The sequence below is a fragment of the Catharus ustulatus genome, chromosome 32 (genome assembly GCF_009819885.2).
Source record: "Catharus ustulatus isolate bCatUst1 chromosome 32, bCatUst1.pri.v2, whole genome shotgun sequence".
In the NCBI taxonomy this organism is placed as follows: Eukaryota; Metazoa; Chordata; class Aves; order Passeriformes; family Turdidae; genus Catharus; species Catharus ustulatus.
In genome coordinates this window covers 184,177-201,830 of record NC_046252.1, presented here as the reverse complement: position 1 = coordinate 201,830, position 17,654 = coordinate 184,177, and the positions used below count along the sequence as shown (strand labels likewise).

The following is a 17,654-nucleotide window of genomic DNA, read 5'->3' as shown; positions in this document are numbered from 1 at the left end:
AAAATCACCCCCTGGAGCATCAACCCACCCCCCCTCAGCACCCCAAAAACACCCCCAGGAACCCCCAAAATCCCCCCCTCGGCACCCCAAAAATACCCCAGGGGGTCCCCAAAATCACCCCCTGGAGAATCAACTCAGGGGGACCCCCAAAATCACCCCCAGGACCCCCAGGGGCACCCAAAAATCACCCAGGGGAACCCAAAAATCACCCCCGGTGCTCCCCCAAACCCTCCCTGGAGCATCAACCCAGGAGAACCCCAAAAACCACCCCAGGGGAACCCTAAAATCAGCCCCAGGACCCCCAAAATCACCCCCGGGACCCCCTGGGGCTCCCAAAAAACACCCAGAGGAACCCCAAAATCACCCCCGGGGGGTCCCCCAAACCCTTTCTGGAGCCTCAACCCAGGGGGACCCCAAAATCACCCCCAGGACCCCCAAAATCACCCCAAAAACACCCCAGGACCCCCGAAATCACCCCAGGGGAACCCTAAAATCAGCCCCAGGACCCCCAAAATCAACCCCAGGACCCCCAGGGGCACCTCAAAATCACCACCAGGACCCCCAAAATCACCCCAAAAACACCCCAGGACCCCCAAAATCAGCCCCAGGACCCCCAAAATCCCCCCCTCGGCACCCCAAAAACACCCAGGGGGCTCCTCCAAACTCCCCCTGGAGCCTCAGCTCAGGGGGACCCCAAAAATCAACCCAGGGACCCCCAAAATCACCTCAGAGGAGCCCCAAAAACACCCCTGGGACCCCCAAAATCCCCCCAAAAACACCCCAGGGGCACCCCAAAATCACCCAGGGGGCTCCTCCAACATCACCCCCTGGAGCATCAACCCAGGGGGACCCCAAAAACCACCCCTGGGGCACCCCAAAATTACCCAGAGGCACCCCAAAATCACCCCTGGGACCCCCAGGGACCCCCCAAAACCCCCCAGGAGCCTCAACCTGGGGTTTTCAGATTTGGGAACCCCCAAAAATTCCCAGAATTTCCTCACAGAAGGGATTGATTTGGGGGATGGACCCCAAAAACCCCCACATGGAACCCCCAAAATCCCTTGGACCCCCCCCCAAAATCCCCCCTGGGACCTCCCCAGGTTTTTGGGGTGTCCTCAATAAACACCCCCCAAATAAATCAATCCATTTGAAATCATTTTTATTGCCCCATTTCTGGGGGGGTTCCCGCCCCCCCCCCCCAAAACCCAGAACCCTCCAACCCCTCCCCCACCCTCACTGAGGGGGGGTCTCGGCCCCTCCCCCACCCCCGCGGGGGGGTTTTGGGGGGGGGCGTCACTCGGGGGGGGATTTTGGGGGGGTCTGGGGGGGGCTTCGCCCGCTGCTCATCGGGCAGAGCCTGGGGGGAGGGGGGAGATGATTTGGGGAGGGGGGGAGACCCCAAAAAAAGGGGAGGGGGCGATTTTGGGGACCTCCCCTCCCTCCCCATTGTTGGGATTTTTTGGGGGACCCCCCGGGAGGGTTTTGGGGGCTTCACCTGCAGCGCTGGGGGGGGTTTGGGGGGTCCCTGGAGGGGGGAATTGGGATTGAGGGGGGGCTGACCTGATTTGGGGGCGATTTTGGGGGGTCTGACCCAATTTTGGGGGGATCTGACCTCATTTTGGGGGATCTGACCTCATTTTGGGGGGGTGTGTGACCTTATTTTGGGGGCTCTGACCCGATTTTTGGCTCAGCTCTGATGGGATTTTTGGGGATTTTTGGGGATTTTGGCCAGGGGGATTTGGGGGGGATTCTTTGGGATTTTCTTTGGGATCTGGCTGGGATTCTCCCCAATTCCATGATGTTTTTTTGGGATCCAGGTGAGATTTCCCCCAGTTCCAGGATTTTTTGGGGGGTCTGGCTGAGATTTCCCCCAATTCCAGGATATTTTTTTGGGGTATCTCCCCTAGAAGGACACTCAGGCTGGCTCTGTTACCCCAATTTTGGGATTTTCTCTGGCTGGGATTTCCCCCAGTTTTGGGATTTTCTTTGGGGTCCCCTCTCTGACTGGGATTTCCTCCAACTTTGGGATTTTTCTATTTTTTTTGAGGGGGGGTCTCTCCCCTAGAAGGGGCTCAGGCTGGCTCTGTTACCCCAATTTTGGGATTTTCTCTGGTTGGGATTTCCCCCAACTTTGGGATTTTTATTTTTTTTGGGGGGTCTCTCCCCTAGAAAGGGCTTGGGCTGGCTCTGTTGTTCCCCCAACTTTGGGATTTTTTTGGGGTCCCCTCTCTGGGTTGGATTTCCCCCGATTCCAGGACATTTTTGGTGTCTCTCCCCTAGAAGGACACTCTGACTCTGTCATTACCTCAATTCCAGGATATTTTTTGGGATCCAGGTGTGATTTCCCCCAGTTTCAAGATATTTTTTGGGGTCAGGGTGGGATTCCCCCCAATTCCAGGACATTTTTTGGTGTCTGTCCCTAGCAGGGCCCCCGGGGCGGCTCTGTTCCCCCAATTCCAGGACATTTTTTGGTGTCTCTCCCTAGAACACTCAGTCTGGCTCTGTTACCCCAATTTTAGGATTTTCTCCAGGTGTGATTTCCCCCAATTCCAGGATATTTTGGGATCTGGCTGGGATTTCCCCCAATTCCAGGATACTTTTTGGTGTCTCTCCCTAGAAGGACACTCTGACTCTGTCATTCCCCCAATTCCAGGACATTTTTGGGATCCAGGTGGGATTTCCCCCAATTCCAGGATATTTTTGGGGTCTAGCTGGCTCTGTTCCCCCAATTCCAGGATATTTTTTGGGATCCAGGTGTGATTTCCCCAATCCCAGGACATTTTTGGGGTCTGGCTGTGATTCCCCCCCAATTTTGGGTTATTTTTTGGGTTATGTTTTTGGTGTCCCCCTAGCAGGGTCCCCGGGGCGGCTCCGGGGGAGGGGTCCCGGGGCTGTCGGGCCGGGGGGGCGCTCCCCGGGGGGGCACCTCGATCAGCCGGGGTTTATCGATCACCCGAGCCCCCCGGGGTCCCTTCTCCACCACGCCCACGATCCAGGCCTGCAGCCCCTCGGCCCGGCCCGGGGCCTTGAGCTCGGCGCAGAACCGCGCGGCCTGGGCGCGGGGCAGCACCACCAGCAGCCCTCCTAGGAAAAAAAATATAAAAATAAAATTGAGAGATTGGGCAGCACCACCAGCAAACCCCCTGCGGAAAAAAAAAATAAAATTCAGAGTTTGGGCAGCACTATCAGCAGCCCCCCTGGGGAAAAATAAAAATAAAATAGAATTTAGAGTTTGGGCAGCACCACCAGCAAACCCCCTGGGAAAATAAAAATATAAAATAAAATAAAATAAAATTGAGAGATTGGGCAGCACCACCAGCAAACCCCCTGCGGAAAAATAAAATAAAATAAAAATAAAATAGAATTTAGAGATTGGGCAGCACCACCAGCAAACCCCCTGCGGAAAAAAACATAAAAAAATAAAATTGAGAGTTTGGGCAGCACCACCAGCAAACCCCCTGGGGAAAATAAAATAAAATAAAATAGAATTCAGAGATTGGGCAGCACCACCAGCAAACCCCCTGGGGAAAAAAAATATAAAAATAGAATTTAGTGATTGGGCAGCACCAGCAGCAGCCCCCTGGGAAAAATAAAAATAAAATAAAATAAAATTGAGAGTTTGGGCAGCACCACCAGCAAACCCCCTGGGAAAAATAAAAATAAAATAGAATTTAGAGTTTGGGCAGCACCACCAGCAAACCCCCTGGGGAAAAAAAAATAAAATAAAATAGAATTGAGAGATTGGGCAGCACCACCAGCAAACCCCCTGGGGAAAAAATATAAAATAAAGTAAAATTTAGAGATTGGGCAGCACCACCAGCAAACCCCCTGGGGAAAATAAAAATAAAATAAAATAAAATTGAGAGTTTGGGCAGCACCACCAGCAAACCCCCTGGGGAAAAATAAAATATAAAATAGAATTTAGAGTTTGGGCAGCACCACCAGCAAACCCCCTGGGGAAAAAAATATAAAAATAGGAGTTAGGGAAACCTAAAAATGGGGGTCAGGGAAACACAAAAACAAAATTCAGAGATTGGGCAGCACCACCAGCAGCCCCCCTAAGGGAAAAAACAAAAATGGGAGTTAGGGAAACACAAAAAATAAAATTCAGAGTTTGGGCAGCACCACCAGCAAACCCCCTGGGGAAAAATAAAATAAAATAGAATTTAGAGATTGGGCAGCACCACCAGCAAACCTCCTAAGGGAAAAAAAATATAAAAATACAATTTAGAGATTGGGGGATCCTTCCCTCAGCCCCCCTGCAGCACCCCAAAAATGAGATTGAGGGGGAGTTCCCAAAATTCAGAGATTGGGCAGCACCACCAGCAGCCCCCGTGGGGAAAAAAACATAAAAATGGGAGTTAGGGAAACACAAAAATAAAATTGAGAGTTTGGGCAGCACCACCAGCAGACCCCGTGCAGGAAAATCCAAAAATTTGGGTCAGGGAACCCCAAAAATGGGAATTCAGAGTTTGGGCAGCACCACCAGCAGCCCCCCTGGGGAAAAAATAAAAATAAAATAGAATTTAGAGATTGGGCAGCACCACCAGCAAACCCCCTGGGGAAAAAATAAAAATAAAAATAAAATTTAGAGATTGGGGGATCCCTCACTCAGCCCCCCCTGGGGAAAAAAAATATAAAAATAAAATTGAGAGTTTGGGCAGCACCACCAGCAGCCCTCCTAAGGGAAAAAATAAAAATAAAATAGAATTTAGAGATTGGGCAGCATCACCAGCAAACCCCCTGGGAAAAAATATAAAATAAAATAGAATTTAGAGATTGGGCAGCACCACCAGCAAACCCCCTAGGGAAATAAATATAAAATAAAATAGAATTTAGAGATTGGGCAGCACCACCAGCAAACCCCCTGGGGAAAAATAAAAATAAAATAAAATTGAGAGTTTGGGCAGCACCACCAGCAAACCCCCTAAGAGAAAAAAACATAAAAAAATAAAATTGAGAGTTTGGGCAGCACCACCAGCAAACCCCCTAGGGAAAAATAAAATATAAAATAGAATTTAGAGATTGGGCAGCACCACCAGCAGCCCCCTAAGGGAAAAAAAACCCAAAAATGGGATTGAGGGCTCCCCAAAAATGGGAATTCAGAGTTTGGGCAGCAGCACCAGTAGCCCCCCTAAGGGAAAATCCAAAAATGGGATTGAGGGGAAGTCCCCATCCCAAAATGTGCAGCCCCCGTTTCTGACCCCCCCACTCCCATTTCCACTCCCCCCAATCCCATTTCCTCTGCTCTGTTTCCCATTTTTTACCCCTAAATCCCATTTTCCACCCCCCCAATCCCATTTCCTCTGCTCTGTTTCCCATTTCCAGCCCCTCAATCTCATTTCCACCCCCCAGCCCCATTTTTTACCCCCCCATCCCATTTTTGACCTCCCCAAACCCATTTCTGACCCCTCCAATCCCATTTCCAGCCACTCCAACCCCATTTTTTCCCCACCAATCCCATTTTTACCTCCCCCCACTCCCCTTTCCAGACTCCCCACTCCCATTTCCACCCCTCCAATCCCATTTTTTACCCCCAATCCCATTTCCACCCCACCAAATCCCATTTCCTCTGCTCTGTTTCCCATTTCCAGACTCCCCAATCCCATTTCTGACCCCCCAATCCCATTTTTTACCCTCCCCAACCCCATTTTCCCCCCTCCAATCCCATTTCCAAGCCCCCCATCCCATTTTTTACCCCACTAATCCCATTTCCTTTGTTCTGGTTCCCATTTCTGACCCCCCATCCCATTTTCCACCCCCCCAACCCCATTTCCAGCCCCACCAACCCCATTTCTAACCTCCCTGATCCCATTTCCACCACCCCAATCCCATTTCCTCGGCTTTGTTTCCCATTTCCATCTCCCCAACCCCATTTTTACCCCCCAATCCCATCTCTGACTCCCCAATCCCATTTCCTCTGTTCTGGTTCCCATTTCTGATCCCCCCCAATCCCCTTTCCAGCCTCCCCAACCCCATTTCCACCCATCAATCCTCTTTCCACCACCCCCAATCCCATTTCTGACCTCCCCATTCCCATTTCCAAGCCCCCCAATCCCATTTCAGCTCCCTCAATCTCATTTTTAACCCTCTCGAACCCCATTTCCACCTCCCCCAATCCCCTTTCCACTCCCCCCAATTCCATTTTTACCCCCCACTCCCTTTTCCAGCCTCCCCAATCCCATTTTTACCTCCCCCCAATTCCATTTCCACCCCTACAATCCCTTTCCAAGTCCCCCAACTCCATTTTTTACTCCCCCAATCCCATTCCCAATCCCATTTTTGACCCCCCAACCCCATTTCCACCCCCCAACCCCATTTCTGACCTCCCCAATCCCCTTACCAGACTCCCCAACCCCATTTTTGACCTCCCTGATCCCATTTCTGACCCCTCCAAACCCATTTTTGGGGTCCCCAATAGCTTTTCCACCCCTCCAATCCCATTTTTACCTCCCCCAATCCCATTTTTACCTCCCCCAATCCCATTTCTGACCCTTCCAATCCCATTTCCTCTGTTGTTTCCCCTTTCCAGACTCCCCAACCCCATTTTTTACCCCCAACCCCATTTCCACCTCCCAACTCCATTTTTCCACCCCCTCAATCCCATTTTTACCTCCCCCCAATCCCATTTCCACCCCTACAATCCCTTTCCAAGCCCCCCAACCCCATTTTTTACTCCCCCTATCCCATTCCCAATCCCATTTTTGACCCCCCAACCCCATTTCCACCCCCCAATCCCATTTCCACCCCCCCATTCCCATTTCCAAATCCCCCAATCCCATTTTTTACCCCCCAATCCCATTTCCTCTGCTCTGTTTTCCATTTCCAGTCTCCCCAACCCCATTTTTGACCTCCCCAATTCCCATTTTCCACTCCCCCCAACCCCATTTCCACCCCCTCACCCCCATTTTCCCCCCCCTCCAACCCCATTTTTACCCTCCCCAATCCCATTTCCCCCTCCCCAATCCGTACCCGATGTCTCGGGCGCGGTTCCCTGCAGCAGCCCCCCCCGGCCCCCGCAGGCCTTGCTGACGGCGGCCATGCGGGCGATCACGGGCAGGTTGTGGATGACGAAGGCGACGTCCGAGCGCTGCTGGGCGGCCAAAGCGCGCGCGTGGCCCAGCACCCCGAACCCCGTCACGTCCGTGGCCGCGTGCGCCCCGAAGGCGCGCATCAGACCGGCAGCTGGGGACAGGGGTGGCATTGTCATTGTCACCTCACAGGGTGTCACTGTCACCCCGAACCCCGTCACGTCCGTGGCCGCGTGCGCCCCGAAGGCGCGCATCAGCCCTGCCGCTGGGGACAGGGGTGGCATTGTCACCTCAGGGGTGTCACTGTCACCTCAGGGGTATCATTGTCACCATTGTCACCCCGAACCCCGTCACGTCCGTGGCCGCGTGCGCCCCGAAGGCGCGCATCAGACCGGCAGCTGGGGACAGGAGTGTCACTGTCATTGTCACCTCACAGGGTGTCACTGTCACCATTGTCACCCCGAACCCCGTCACGTCCGCGGCCGCGTGCGCCCCGAAGGCGCGCATCAGTCCTGCCGCTGGGGACACATGTGTCATTGTCATTGTCACCTCACAGGGGTGTCATTGTCACCAGTCACCTCACAGGGTGTCATTGTCACCATTGTCACCCTGAACCCCGTCACGTCCGTGGCCGCGTGTGCCCTGAAGGCGCGCATCAGCCCTGCCGCTGGGGACAGGGGTGTCACTGTCACCTTACAGGGTGTCACTGTCACCTCAGCTGTCACCTCACAGGCTGTCATTGTCACCTCACAGGGTGTCATGTCAGTGGCCGTGTGCGCCCCGACAGCGTGCATCAGCCCTGCGGCTGGGGACAGGAATGGCATTGTCACCTCACAGCTGTCACTTCACAGGGGTGTCACTGTCACTCACAGGGGTGTCATTGTCACCTTACAGAGGTATCACCTCAGTTGTCACTCACAGGAGTGTCATTGTCACCTCACAGGGATGTCACTGTCACTCACAGGGGTGTCACTGTCACTCACAGGGTGTCACTGTCACCCCGAACCCCGTCACATCCGTGGCCACGTGCGCCCCAAAGGCGCACATCAGACCGGCAGCTGGGGGGGACACGTGTGTCATTGTCACATTGTCACCTCACAGGGGTGTCATTGTCACCTCAGTTGTCACCCTGTCACCTCACAGGGCTGTCATTATCACCTCACAGGGGTGTCACCTTCACACAGCTGTCACCTCACACAGCTGTCACCTCAGGCTGTCACCCTGTCACCTCACATGGCTGTCACTGTCACCTCGCAGGGGTGTCACTCACAGGTGTCACCCTGTCACCTCACAGGGCTGTCACTGTCACTCACAGGATGGCATGTTGGTGGCCGCGTGCACCCCGAAGATGCGCATCAGTCCTGCGGCTGGGGGCACGGGTGTCACTGTCACCTCACAGCTGTCACTGTCAGCTCACATGGCTGTCACTCACAGGGGTGTCATTGTCACCTTGCAGGGGTGTCATTGTCACCCCGAACCCCATCACGACGGTGGCTGCGTGCGCCCCAAAGGCGCGCATCAGTCCTGCCGCTGGGGGGACACATGTCATTGTCACCTCAGGCTGTCACCCTGTCACCTCACATGGCTGTCACTGTCACCTCGCAGGGGTGTCACTCACAGGGTTGTCACTGTCACCTCACAGGTGTCACTGTCATCTCACAGGAGTGTCATTGTCACCTGACACAGCTGTCATTGTCACCTCACGGGGGTGTCACTGTCACCTCATACAGCTGTCACATCATACAGCTGTCACCTCACAGGGTTGTCACCTCACACGGCCCCCTCAGGGTGTGGGGACATGCAAGGGGAGAACTGGGAACATCCTGGATGGTCTAGGGACTCCCCCAATGGCTTTGGGGACACCCAGCACAGCCTAGGGACACCCTGGAGTGGCTTTGGGGACACCCAGCACAGCCCAGGGACACCCTGGAGTGGCTTTGGGGACATCTGGGGTGGCTTTAGGGACTCCCCCAGTGGCTTTGGGGACACCCAGCCCAGGGACATCCTGGAGTGACTTTGGGGACATCCAGCATGGCCTAGGGACACCTAGAGTGGCTTTGGGGACACTTGGAGTGGCTTTAGGGATGTGCCCAGTGGCTTTGGGGACACTCAGCACAGCCTAGGGACATCCTGGAGTGGCTCTGGGGACACCCAGCACACCCTAGGGACACCCTGGAGTGGCTTTAGGGACACCCTTGGTAGCTCTGGGGACATCCAGCATGACCTAGGGACACTCTGGAGTGGCTTTGGGGACACCTGGAGTGGTTTTAGGGATGTGCCCAGTGGCTTTGGGGACATCTGGGGTGTGCTAGGGACACCTAGAGCGGCTTTGGGGACATCTGGGGTGTGCTAGGGACACCTAGGGTGGCTTTGGGGACATCTCCAGTGGCTTTAGGTGACCCCCTGGTGGCTTTGAGTTCCCTTGGGGACACCTGGGGTGGCCTTAGGGACCCACCCAATCGCTTTGGGCTCCATGGACACCCAGGGACAACTCTGGGGACACCCGTGGTGGCTTTGGGATGCCCTGGGGACACCTGGGCTGGCTCTGAGGACGCACAGGGTGGCTTTTGTCCCCAGTGTCACCCACCGGTGCGGTTGAGCGTGGCCATGCTGGACACGGCCTCCTGATAGGCCAGCTCCACCTCCTCCCGGGTCACCACCAGCTTGATCTTGTTCCAGCGCTCAGGCTGCGGGGACAGCGAGGGGACAGCGAGGGGACAGCGAGGGGACAGCGAGGGGACAGCGAGGGGACAGCGAGGGGACAGCGAGGGGACACGTCAGGGACACCGTGCTGGCCTTGGGGACACACCCAGGGCGCTCAGGGGACATCGGGGGTGGCTTTGGGGACATCCCAGGTGGTTTTTGGTCCCTGGGTGTGTCCAGCCCCGTCTGAGGTGTTCCTGTGGTGTCCCTGTGGTGTCCCTGTGGTGTCCCCCTGTCCCCTCCCGGGTCCCCTCGGTGTCACTCACGATGTCCAGCCACTGGTGTGCGGTGACAGCCATGTGTGTCCCCAAGGGCTTGGTCAGCACCAGGACGTCCCCGGGCACGGCGCTGTCCGGCCTGGTCAGAGTTGGGGTCAGCACGGGACAGCTCCTGTCCCCAAACCACGCCCCCTGTCCCCAAACCCTGCCCCCTGTCCCCAAACCCCGCCCCCAGGTCCCCCAAACCCACCCCATTCTTAAACCCCGCCCCCTGTCCCCAAACCCCGCCCCCATCCTTAAACCCTGAACAGATGTTCCCAAACCAGGCCCTTGTCCCAAAACCCCGCCCCTGTCCCCAAACCCCGCCCCTGTCCCCAAATCCCGCCCCTGTCCCCAAGCCCCACCCCCACGTCCCCAGGCCACGCCCCCACCCCATCACAAATGACAGGTGCAGTGGCCCCACCCCATCACAAATGATTGACAGGTGCAGTGACCCCACCCATCACAAATGATTGACAGGTGTAGTGGCCCCACCCCCTCACTCACACAAATGATTGACAAGTGCAGCGGCATCATCTATCACAAATGATTGACAGATGGCAGTGACCCCACCCATCACAAATGATTGACAGATGGCAGTGACCCCACCCATGGCAAATGATTGACAGATGGCAGTGACCCCACCCATCACAAATGATTGACAGGCGCAGTGGTCCTGCCCCCACCAGGTACACAAATGATTGACAGGTGGAAGTGGCCCCACCCCATCATGCACAAATGATTGACAGGTGGGGGCCCTGCCCCCTCACTCACATAAATGATTGACAGGTGGTGGCCCCACCCCCTCATTCACAGCAATGATTGACAGGTGGTGGCCCCACCCCCTCACAGAAATGATTGACAGGTGGTGGCCCTGCCCCCTCACTCACATAAATGATTGACAGGTGGCAGTGGCCCCGCCCCATCATGCACACAAATGATTGACAGGTGGTGGCCCCACCCCCTGACTCACATGATGAACTTGCTTGACTGACAGACGGCGGTGGCCATGCCCCCTCACTCACAGAAATGATTGACAGGTGGCAGTGACCCCACCCCATCACAAATGATTGACAGGTGCAGTAACTCCACCCAATCCCAAATGATTGACAGGTGGCAGTGACCCCACTCCCTTATTCACAGCAGTGATTGACAGGTGCAGTGACTCCACCCCATCACAAATGATTTGACAGGTGGTGGCCCTGCCCCCTCACTCACAGAAATGATTGACAGTTGTTGGCCCCACCCCCTCACTCACATAAATGATTGACAGGTGGTGGCCCCACCCCATCACAAATGATTGACAGGTGGTGGCCCTGCCCCCTCACTCACAGAAATGATTGACAGCTGTTGGCCCCACCCCCTCACTCACATAAATGATTGACAGGCGGTGGCCCCGCCCTCACTCCCAGCAATGATTGACAGGTGGTGGCCCCGCCCCCTGACTCACATGATGAACTCGCTGGACTGACAGACGGCGGTGGCCACGCCCCCTCACTCACAGCAATGATTGACAGTTGGTGGCCCCGCCCCCCAACTCACATGATGAACTCGCTGGCCTGACAGACGGCGGTGGCCACGCCCCCGATGATGACCCAGGGGTTGAGCACGGTCTGTCCCCCTGTCACCGACGTCCCCCCGTCCTCGGCCGCGTCCCGGAAGCCCTGGATGATCAGCGGCATCACCTTGTCCCGCTCCTGGGGGGACAGCGCGGGCCTGTCACCCATGGCGGGTCCCTGTCACCCCCCAGTGTCCCTGTCACCCCATCACTGTCCCTGTCACCCATGGGGGGTCCCTGTCACCCCATCACTGTCCCTGTCACCCCATCACTGTCCCTGTCACCCCTGGGGCCCTGTCATCCCTGGGTCTTTGTCACCCCCAATGTCTCTGTCACCCCTGGGTCCCTGTCACCCCATCACTGTCCCTGTCACCCTCTCAGTGTCCCCTGTCACCCCATCACTGTCCCTGTCACCCGCGGGTCCCTGTCACCCTCTCAGTGTCCCCTGTCACCCCTGGGGCCCTGTCACCCCATCACTGTCCCTGTCACCCTCTCAGTGTCCCCTGTCACCCCATCACTGTCCCTGTCACCCCCCCAGTGTCTCTGTCACCCCCCCAGTGTCCCTGTCAGCATCCCAATGTCCCCTGTCATTCCCTATGTCCTCTCTGTCACCGCTTGTGTCACTGTCACCTCCTGCGTTCCATCACCCCATCACTGTCCCTGTCACCCTCTCAGTGTCCCCTGTCACCCCCAGCATCCCTGTCACCCCATCACTGTCCCTGTCATCCCCTGTGTCCCCTGTCACTCCCTGTGTCACTGTCACCTCCTGTGTTCCATCACCCCCTCAGTGTCCCTGTCACCCCTGCAGGTCTCCTTGTCACCTTCTCAGCGTACTCTGTCACCTTCTGTGCTCCTGTCACCCTCTGTGTTTTCTGTCACTCCCTGTGTCCCTGTCACCTCCTGTGTCCTTGTCACCCTCTCAGTGTCCCCTGTCACCCCATCACTGTCCCTGTCACCATCCCAATGTCCCCTGTCATTCTCTATGTCCTTTCTGTCACTCCGTGTGTCACTGTCACCCCCTCAGTGTCCCTGTCACCTTCTCAGCGTACTCTGTCACCTCCTGTGCTCCTGTCACCCCCTGTGTCCTCTGTCATTCCCTGTGTCCCTGTCACCCCCTCAGTGTCCCCATCACCCCCCAGTACCTCCTGTCACCCCACCATGTCCCTGTCACCATCCCTGTCACCCTCCCCCATGTCCCCACTGTGACCCCCGATCCGTGTCACTGTCACCCTCACCTGTGCCCCATCACCCCCTCGGTGTCCCTGTGTGCCTGATGTCACTGTCACCCCCTGGCACAGTCACCCCACTGTGTCCCTGTGCCCCAGTGTCCCCTGTCACCCTGATGTCCCTGTCCCCACCCTGCTCTCGCCATCCACCTCTCCTGTGTCCCAGTGTCCCTTCCACATCCCTGTCACCCCTTCATGTCCTTGTCACCACCCTGCTCATGCCACCCACCTGTCCTGCCCTTGTGTCACTGAGTCCTTTCCACATCCCTGCCACCTCTTCATGTCCTTGTCACCACCCTGCCACCCCCTTACACCTGTCCCCGCTGTGTCTGTTGTCCCCACACTGTCCCCACCATGTCCCCCTGTGTCCCCTGTCCCTGTCACCTCAGCAGCATCAGGACATTGTCACACCCTGTGACAGAGGTGTGTCCCCATGTCCCTGTGTCCCCCCATGTCCCCTGTCCCTGTCACCTCCTCGGTCATGCGCTGGCTGACGCTCAGCACCATCAGGACATTGTCACACTCGGTGACAGGGCTGTGTCCCCATGTCCCCCCTGTGTCCCTGTGTCCCCATGTCCCCCCCGTGTCCCCTGTCCCTGTCACCTCCTCGGTCATGCGCTGGCTGACACTCAGCAGCATCAGGACATTGTCACAACCTGTGACAGGGGGGTGTCCCCATGTCCTTGTGTCCCCCCCATGTCCCCTGTCCCTGTCACCTCCTCGGTCATGCGCTGGCTGACGCTCAGCAGCATCAGGACATTGTCACACTCGGTGACAGAGGTGTGTCCCCATGTCCCCCCTGTGTCCCTGTGTCCTCTCCATGTCCCCCCTGTGTCCCCTGTCCCTGTCACCTCCTCGGTCATGCGCTGGCTGACGCTCAGCAGCATCAGGACGTTGTCACACTCGGTGACCCCCATGGCGTACAGGTCACTCAGGACGTTGGCGCAGGCGATGCGGCCCTGAAACGGAGGGAGGGGGTTTGGGGGGGATCCTGATGGGGTTTAGGGGGGATCCTGATGGGGTTTGGGGTCCCAAAAATGGGATTTGGGGGGATGCAAGGTGGATTTCGGGGCCTGGGGATTGAGTTTGAGGGGGTCCCAAGGGGATGTTGAGTGTTCTCTGGGAGGATTTGGGGTCCCCAGGTGGGATCTGGGGTCCCCAGGTGGGATTTAGGGAAGCCCAGGTTGGATTGAGGGGGTCCCAAGGGGATGTTGGGCGTTCCCTGGAAGGATTTGGGGTCCCCAGGAGGGATCTGGCAGGGTCAGGATGGGACTGGGGGTCCCCAGGAGGGATTTGGGATCCCCAGGTGGGATTTGAGGTCCCCAGGTGGGATCTGGCAGGGCCAGGATGGGACTGGGGGTCCCCAGGAGGGATTTGGGGTCCCCAGGTGGGATCTGGGGTCCCCAGGTGGGATTTAGGGAAGCCCAGGTTGGAGTTGAGGGGGTCCCCAGGTGGGATTTGGGGTCCCCAGGCGGGATCTGGGGTCCCCAGGCGGGATCTGGCAGGGTCAGGATAGGACTGGGGGACCCCAGGTGGGATCTGGGGTCTCCAAGTGGGATTTGGGGTCCCCAGGTGGGATTTAGGGAAGCCCAGGTTGTAGTCGAGGGGGTCCCCAGGGGATGTTGGGCATTCCCTGGGAGGATTTGGGGTCCCCAGGTGGGATCTGGCAGGGCCAGGATGGGACTGGGGGTCCCCAGGTGGGATTTAGGGGGGTGTAGAGGAGGATATTGGGATATTTGGCACATTAAGAATATCTGCAGATGAAATTTAGGGGGGGGTTGCAGAAGGATTTGGGATCCTCAGGGAGGGATTTGTGGGGTCCAGGGTAGAACTGGGGAACCCCAAATGGATTTGCAGAGGGGTCTGGGAAGATCTGTGGGTCCCAAGAGGGAGAATCAGGGGGCTCAGGGGGGAAATGAGGGAACCCCTGAAGGGTTCTGGGGGGTTTTGGGTCCTTGGGGGGTTGGATTCAGGAGACCCCCGGCAGGAATTTGGGGTTTCCCAGGAGTCCTGACAGGATGTGAGGTGTCCCCAGGGGTAATTTTGGGGTGCAAGGGGCATTTCTGGGGTTCCAGAGGCGTTCAGGAGGTGCAGGAGGGGAGTGTGGGTACCATCATGTAGGGGTCATCGATGATGGGGTAGAAGAAGTCGGTGGTCTGCACCAGAGAGAGCCCCCCGTGCCGCAGCGGGATCACACACGAGTCCAGCCCGATGCCTGCGGGACCCAGGGGTCAGGGGGACACCCAGGGGTCAGGGGGGCACCCAGGGGTCAGGGGGGCACCCAGCCCAGCATGGGGACACCCAGCCCAGACTGGGGACACCCAGCCCTGCACCAGAGAGAGCCCCCCGTGCCGCAGCGGGATCACACACGAGTCCAGCCCGATGCCTGTGGGCACCCAGGAGTCAGGGGGGCACCCAGGGGTCAGGGGGGCACCCAGGGGTCAGGGGGGCACCCAGCCCAGCAGGGGGACACCCAGGGGTCAGGGGGACACCCAGCCCAGCATGGGGACACCCAGCCCTGCACCAGAGAGAGCCCCCCGTGCCGCAGCGGGATCACACACGAGTCCAGCCCGATGCCTGCAGGACCAGGGGTCAGGGGGACACCCAGCCCAGCATGGGGACACCCAGTCCAGCACGGGGACACTGAGGATTCAGGGGGTACTGAACCCAGCATGGGGGGCACAGCGTGCTCAGGGGGGCATGACGGGGGCACCCAGCCCAGCACGGGGACACCCAGCCCAGCACAGGGACACCCAGCCCAGCACAGGGACACTGAGAGTTCAGGGGGGCACAAGGGGGGCACCAAGTCCAGCATGGGGACACCAAGCCCAGTATGGGGACACCGAGTGGGGCACCGAGCCCTGCATGGGGGCACTGAGCCCAACAGGGGGGGGCACCAAGTGCTGAGGGGGACACTGAGCCCTGCATGGGGACACTGAGGGTTCGAGGGGCACTGAGGCCAGTACCCAGCCCAGCATGGGGACACCAAGCTCAACATCGAGACACCCAGCCCAGCATGGGGGACACTGAGGGTTCAGGGGGGCACGAGCGGGGCACGAGCCCAGCATGGGGACACTGAGCCCAGCATGGGGACATCGAGCCCAGCATGGGGACACTGAGCCCAACAGGGGGGGCACCGAGTGCTGAGGGGGACACTGAGCCCAGCACGGGGGCACTGAGGGTTCAGGGGGGCACCAAGCCCAGACTGGGGACACCGAGCCCAGCATGAGGGGCACCCAGTCCAGCATGGGGGGCACCAAGTGCTCAGGGGGACACTGAGCCCAGCATGGGGACACTGAGGGTTCAGGGGGGCACAAGAGGGGCACTGAGCCCAGCATGGGGACACTGAGGGTTCAGGGGGGCACTGAGCCCAACACGGGGGGCACCGAGTGCTGAGGGGGACACCGAGGGTTCAGGGGGCACGAGGGGGGCATGAGAGTTACACCGAGCGCTCAGGGGGGCATGAGGGGGGCACCGAGCCCAGCATGGGGGGCACTGAGTGCTCAGGGGGGCACCGAGCCCTGCACGGGGACACTGAGCCCAGCATGGGGGGCACTGAGTGCTCAGGGGGACACTGAGCCCAGCATGGGGGCACTGAGTGCTCAGGGGGACACTGAGCCCAGTATGGGGGCACTGAGTGCTCAGGGGGACACTGAGCCCAGTATGGGGGCACTGAGTGCTCAGGGGGACACTGAGCCCAGTATGGGGGCACTGAGCACAGCATGGGGACACCGAACCCAGCATGGGGACACGAGGGGGGCACCCAGCCCAGCATGGGGGCACAGAGTGCTCAGGGGAGCACCCAGCCAACATGGGGACACCCAGCCCAGCATGGGGGGCACCGACTGCTCAGGGGGAGACCGAGCACTCCAGGGGGCACCCAGTCCTGCATGGGGGGCACCCAGTCCTCAGGGCAGCACCCAGCCCTGCATGGGGGGCACCCAGCCCTGCATGGGGGGCACCCAGCCCTGCATGGGGGGCACAGACCCGCTGGGGGTGGGAGACGCAGGGACGTGGCAGAACCGGATGGGGAGGAAAACACGGATCCTGTTCGGGGGTGGGGAGGGGGGACCGGATCTGAGGGCACGGATCCTGCTCGGGGGTGGGGATGGGACCGGATCTGAGGGCACGGATCCTGGTGGAGGGGGGGGGTGACCGGATCTGAGGGGGCCCCTCCCGTCCCCTCCCCTCCCGCTGCTCCTCCCCCCCGCTCCCGCGCCCTTTGCCCCCTGCTCTCCTCGGGCAACCTTTGCCCCGTTCCCCCCTCACGTGTCTGAGCCCCCCCCGGTCTGTCCTGCGCCGTCCAGACCCCCTCGAGGCCCCTCAGGCCCCCCCGCCATGTCCGTGAGCCCCCTCCGAGCCCTCCCGTCCTCCCCCTGGGCCCCTCCTCGCCCCTCGAGACCCCCAGCGCCCTCTCTGAGGGCTCCCCGAGGCCTCTCAGGCCCCCTCAGCCGCATCTCTGAGCCACCCCCACAGCCCCCAGAGACCTCCCGGGACCCCCGAGACCTCCCCACTCTCACCCAGCGCCGGGGCCCCGCCGCTCTCCGCTTCCGCCCCTTCCCCTCCGCCTCCTCCTCCCGGGCGCTGTCCCTCGAGTCCCGCTAGGAGCTTGAGCAGCGTCTCCTGCGGGACTTTGCAGCCTCAGCCGCGCAGTTCCCCGTAGGCCGTGAGGCGCCAGGACGGGTCCAGGCCCAGCGCCGCGGGGTCGAAGCGCCGCGACCCGCCCGGCACCGCCGCCATCTTGGAATGCACCGGCCCGCCGAGCGCCGCCGCTTCTGATTGGCTGCGGCGCTGCCGCCCACGGGCGCTGATTGGGCAGCGTCTGAAGAACGCGGGAGGAGATTGGTCAGTTCTGAGGGGAGGAGGTGGTGAGGGTGGT

The 17,654-nt window shown here is 58.9% G+C and overlaps 1 pseudogene; it reads right to left on the bottom strand.

Moving 5' to 3' along the window:
* Positions 1–2,799: 2,799 nt before the first annotated feature.
* LOC117009320 lies at positions 2,800–17,530 on the bottom strand (annotated as a pseudogene).
* Positions 17,531–17,654: the final 124 nt, after the last annotated feature.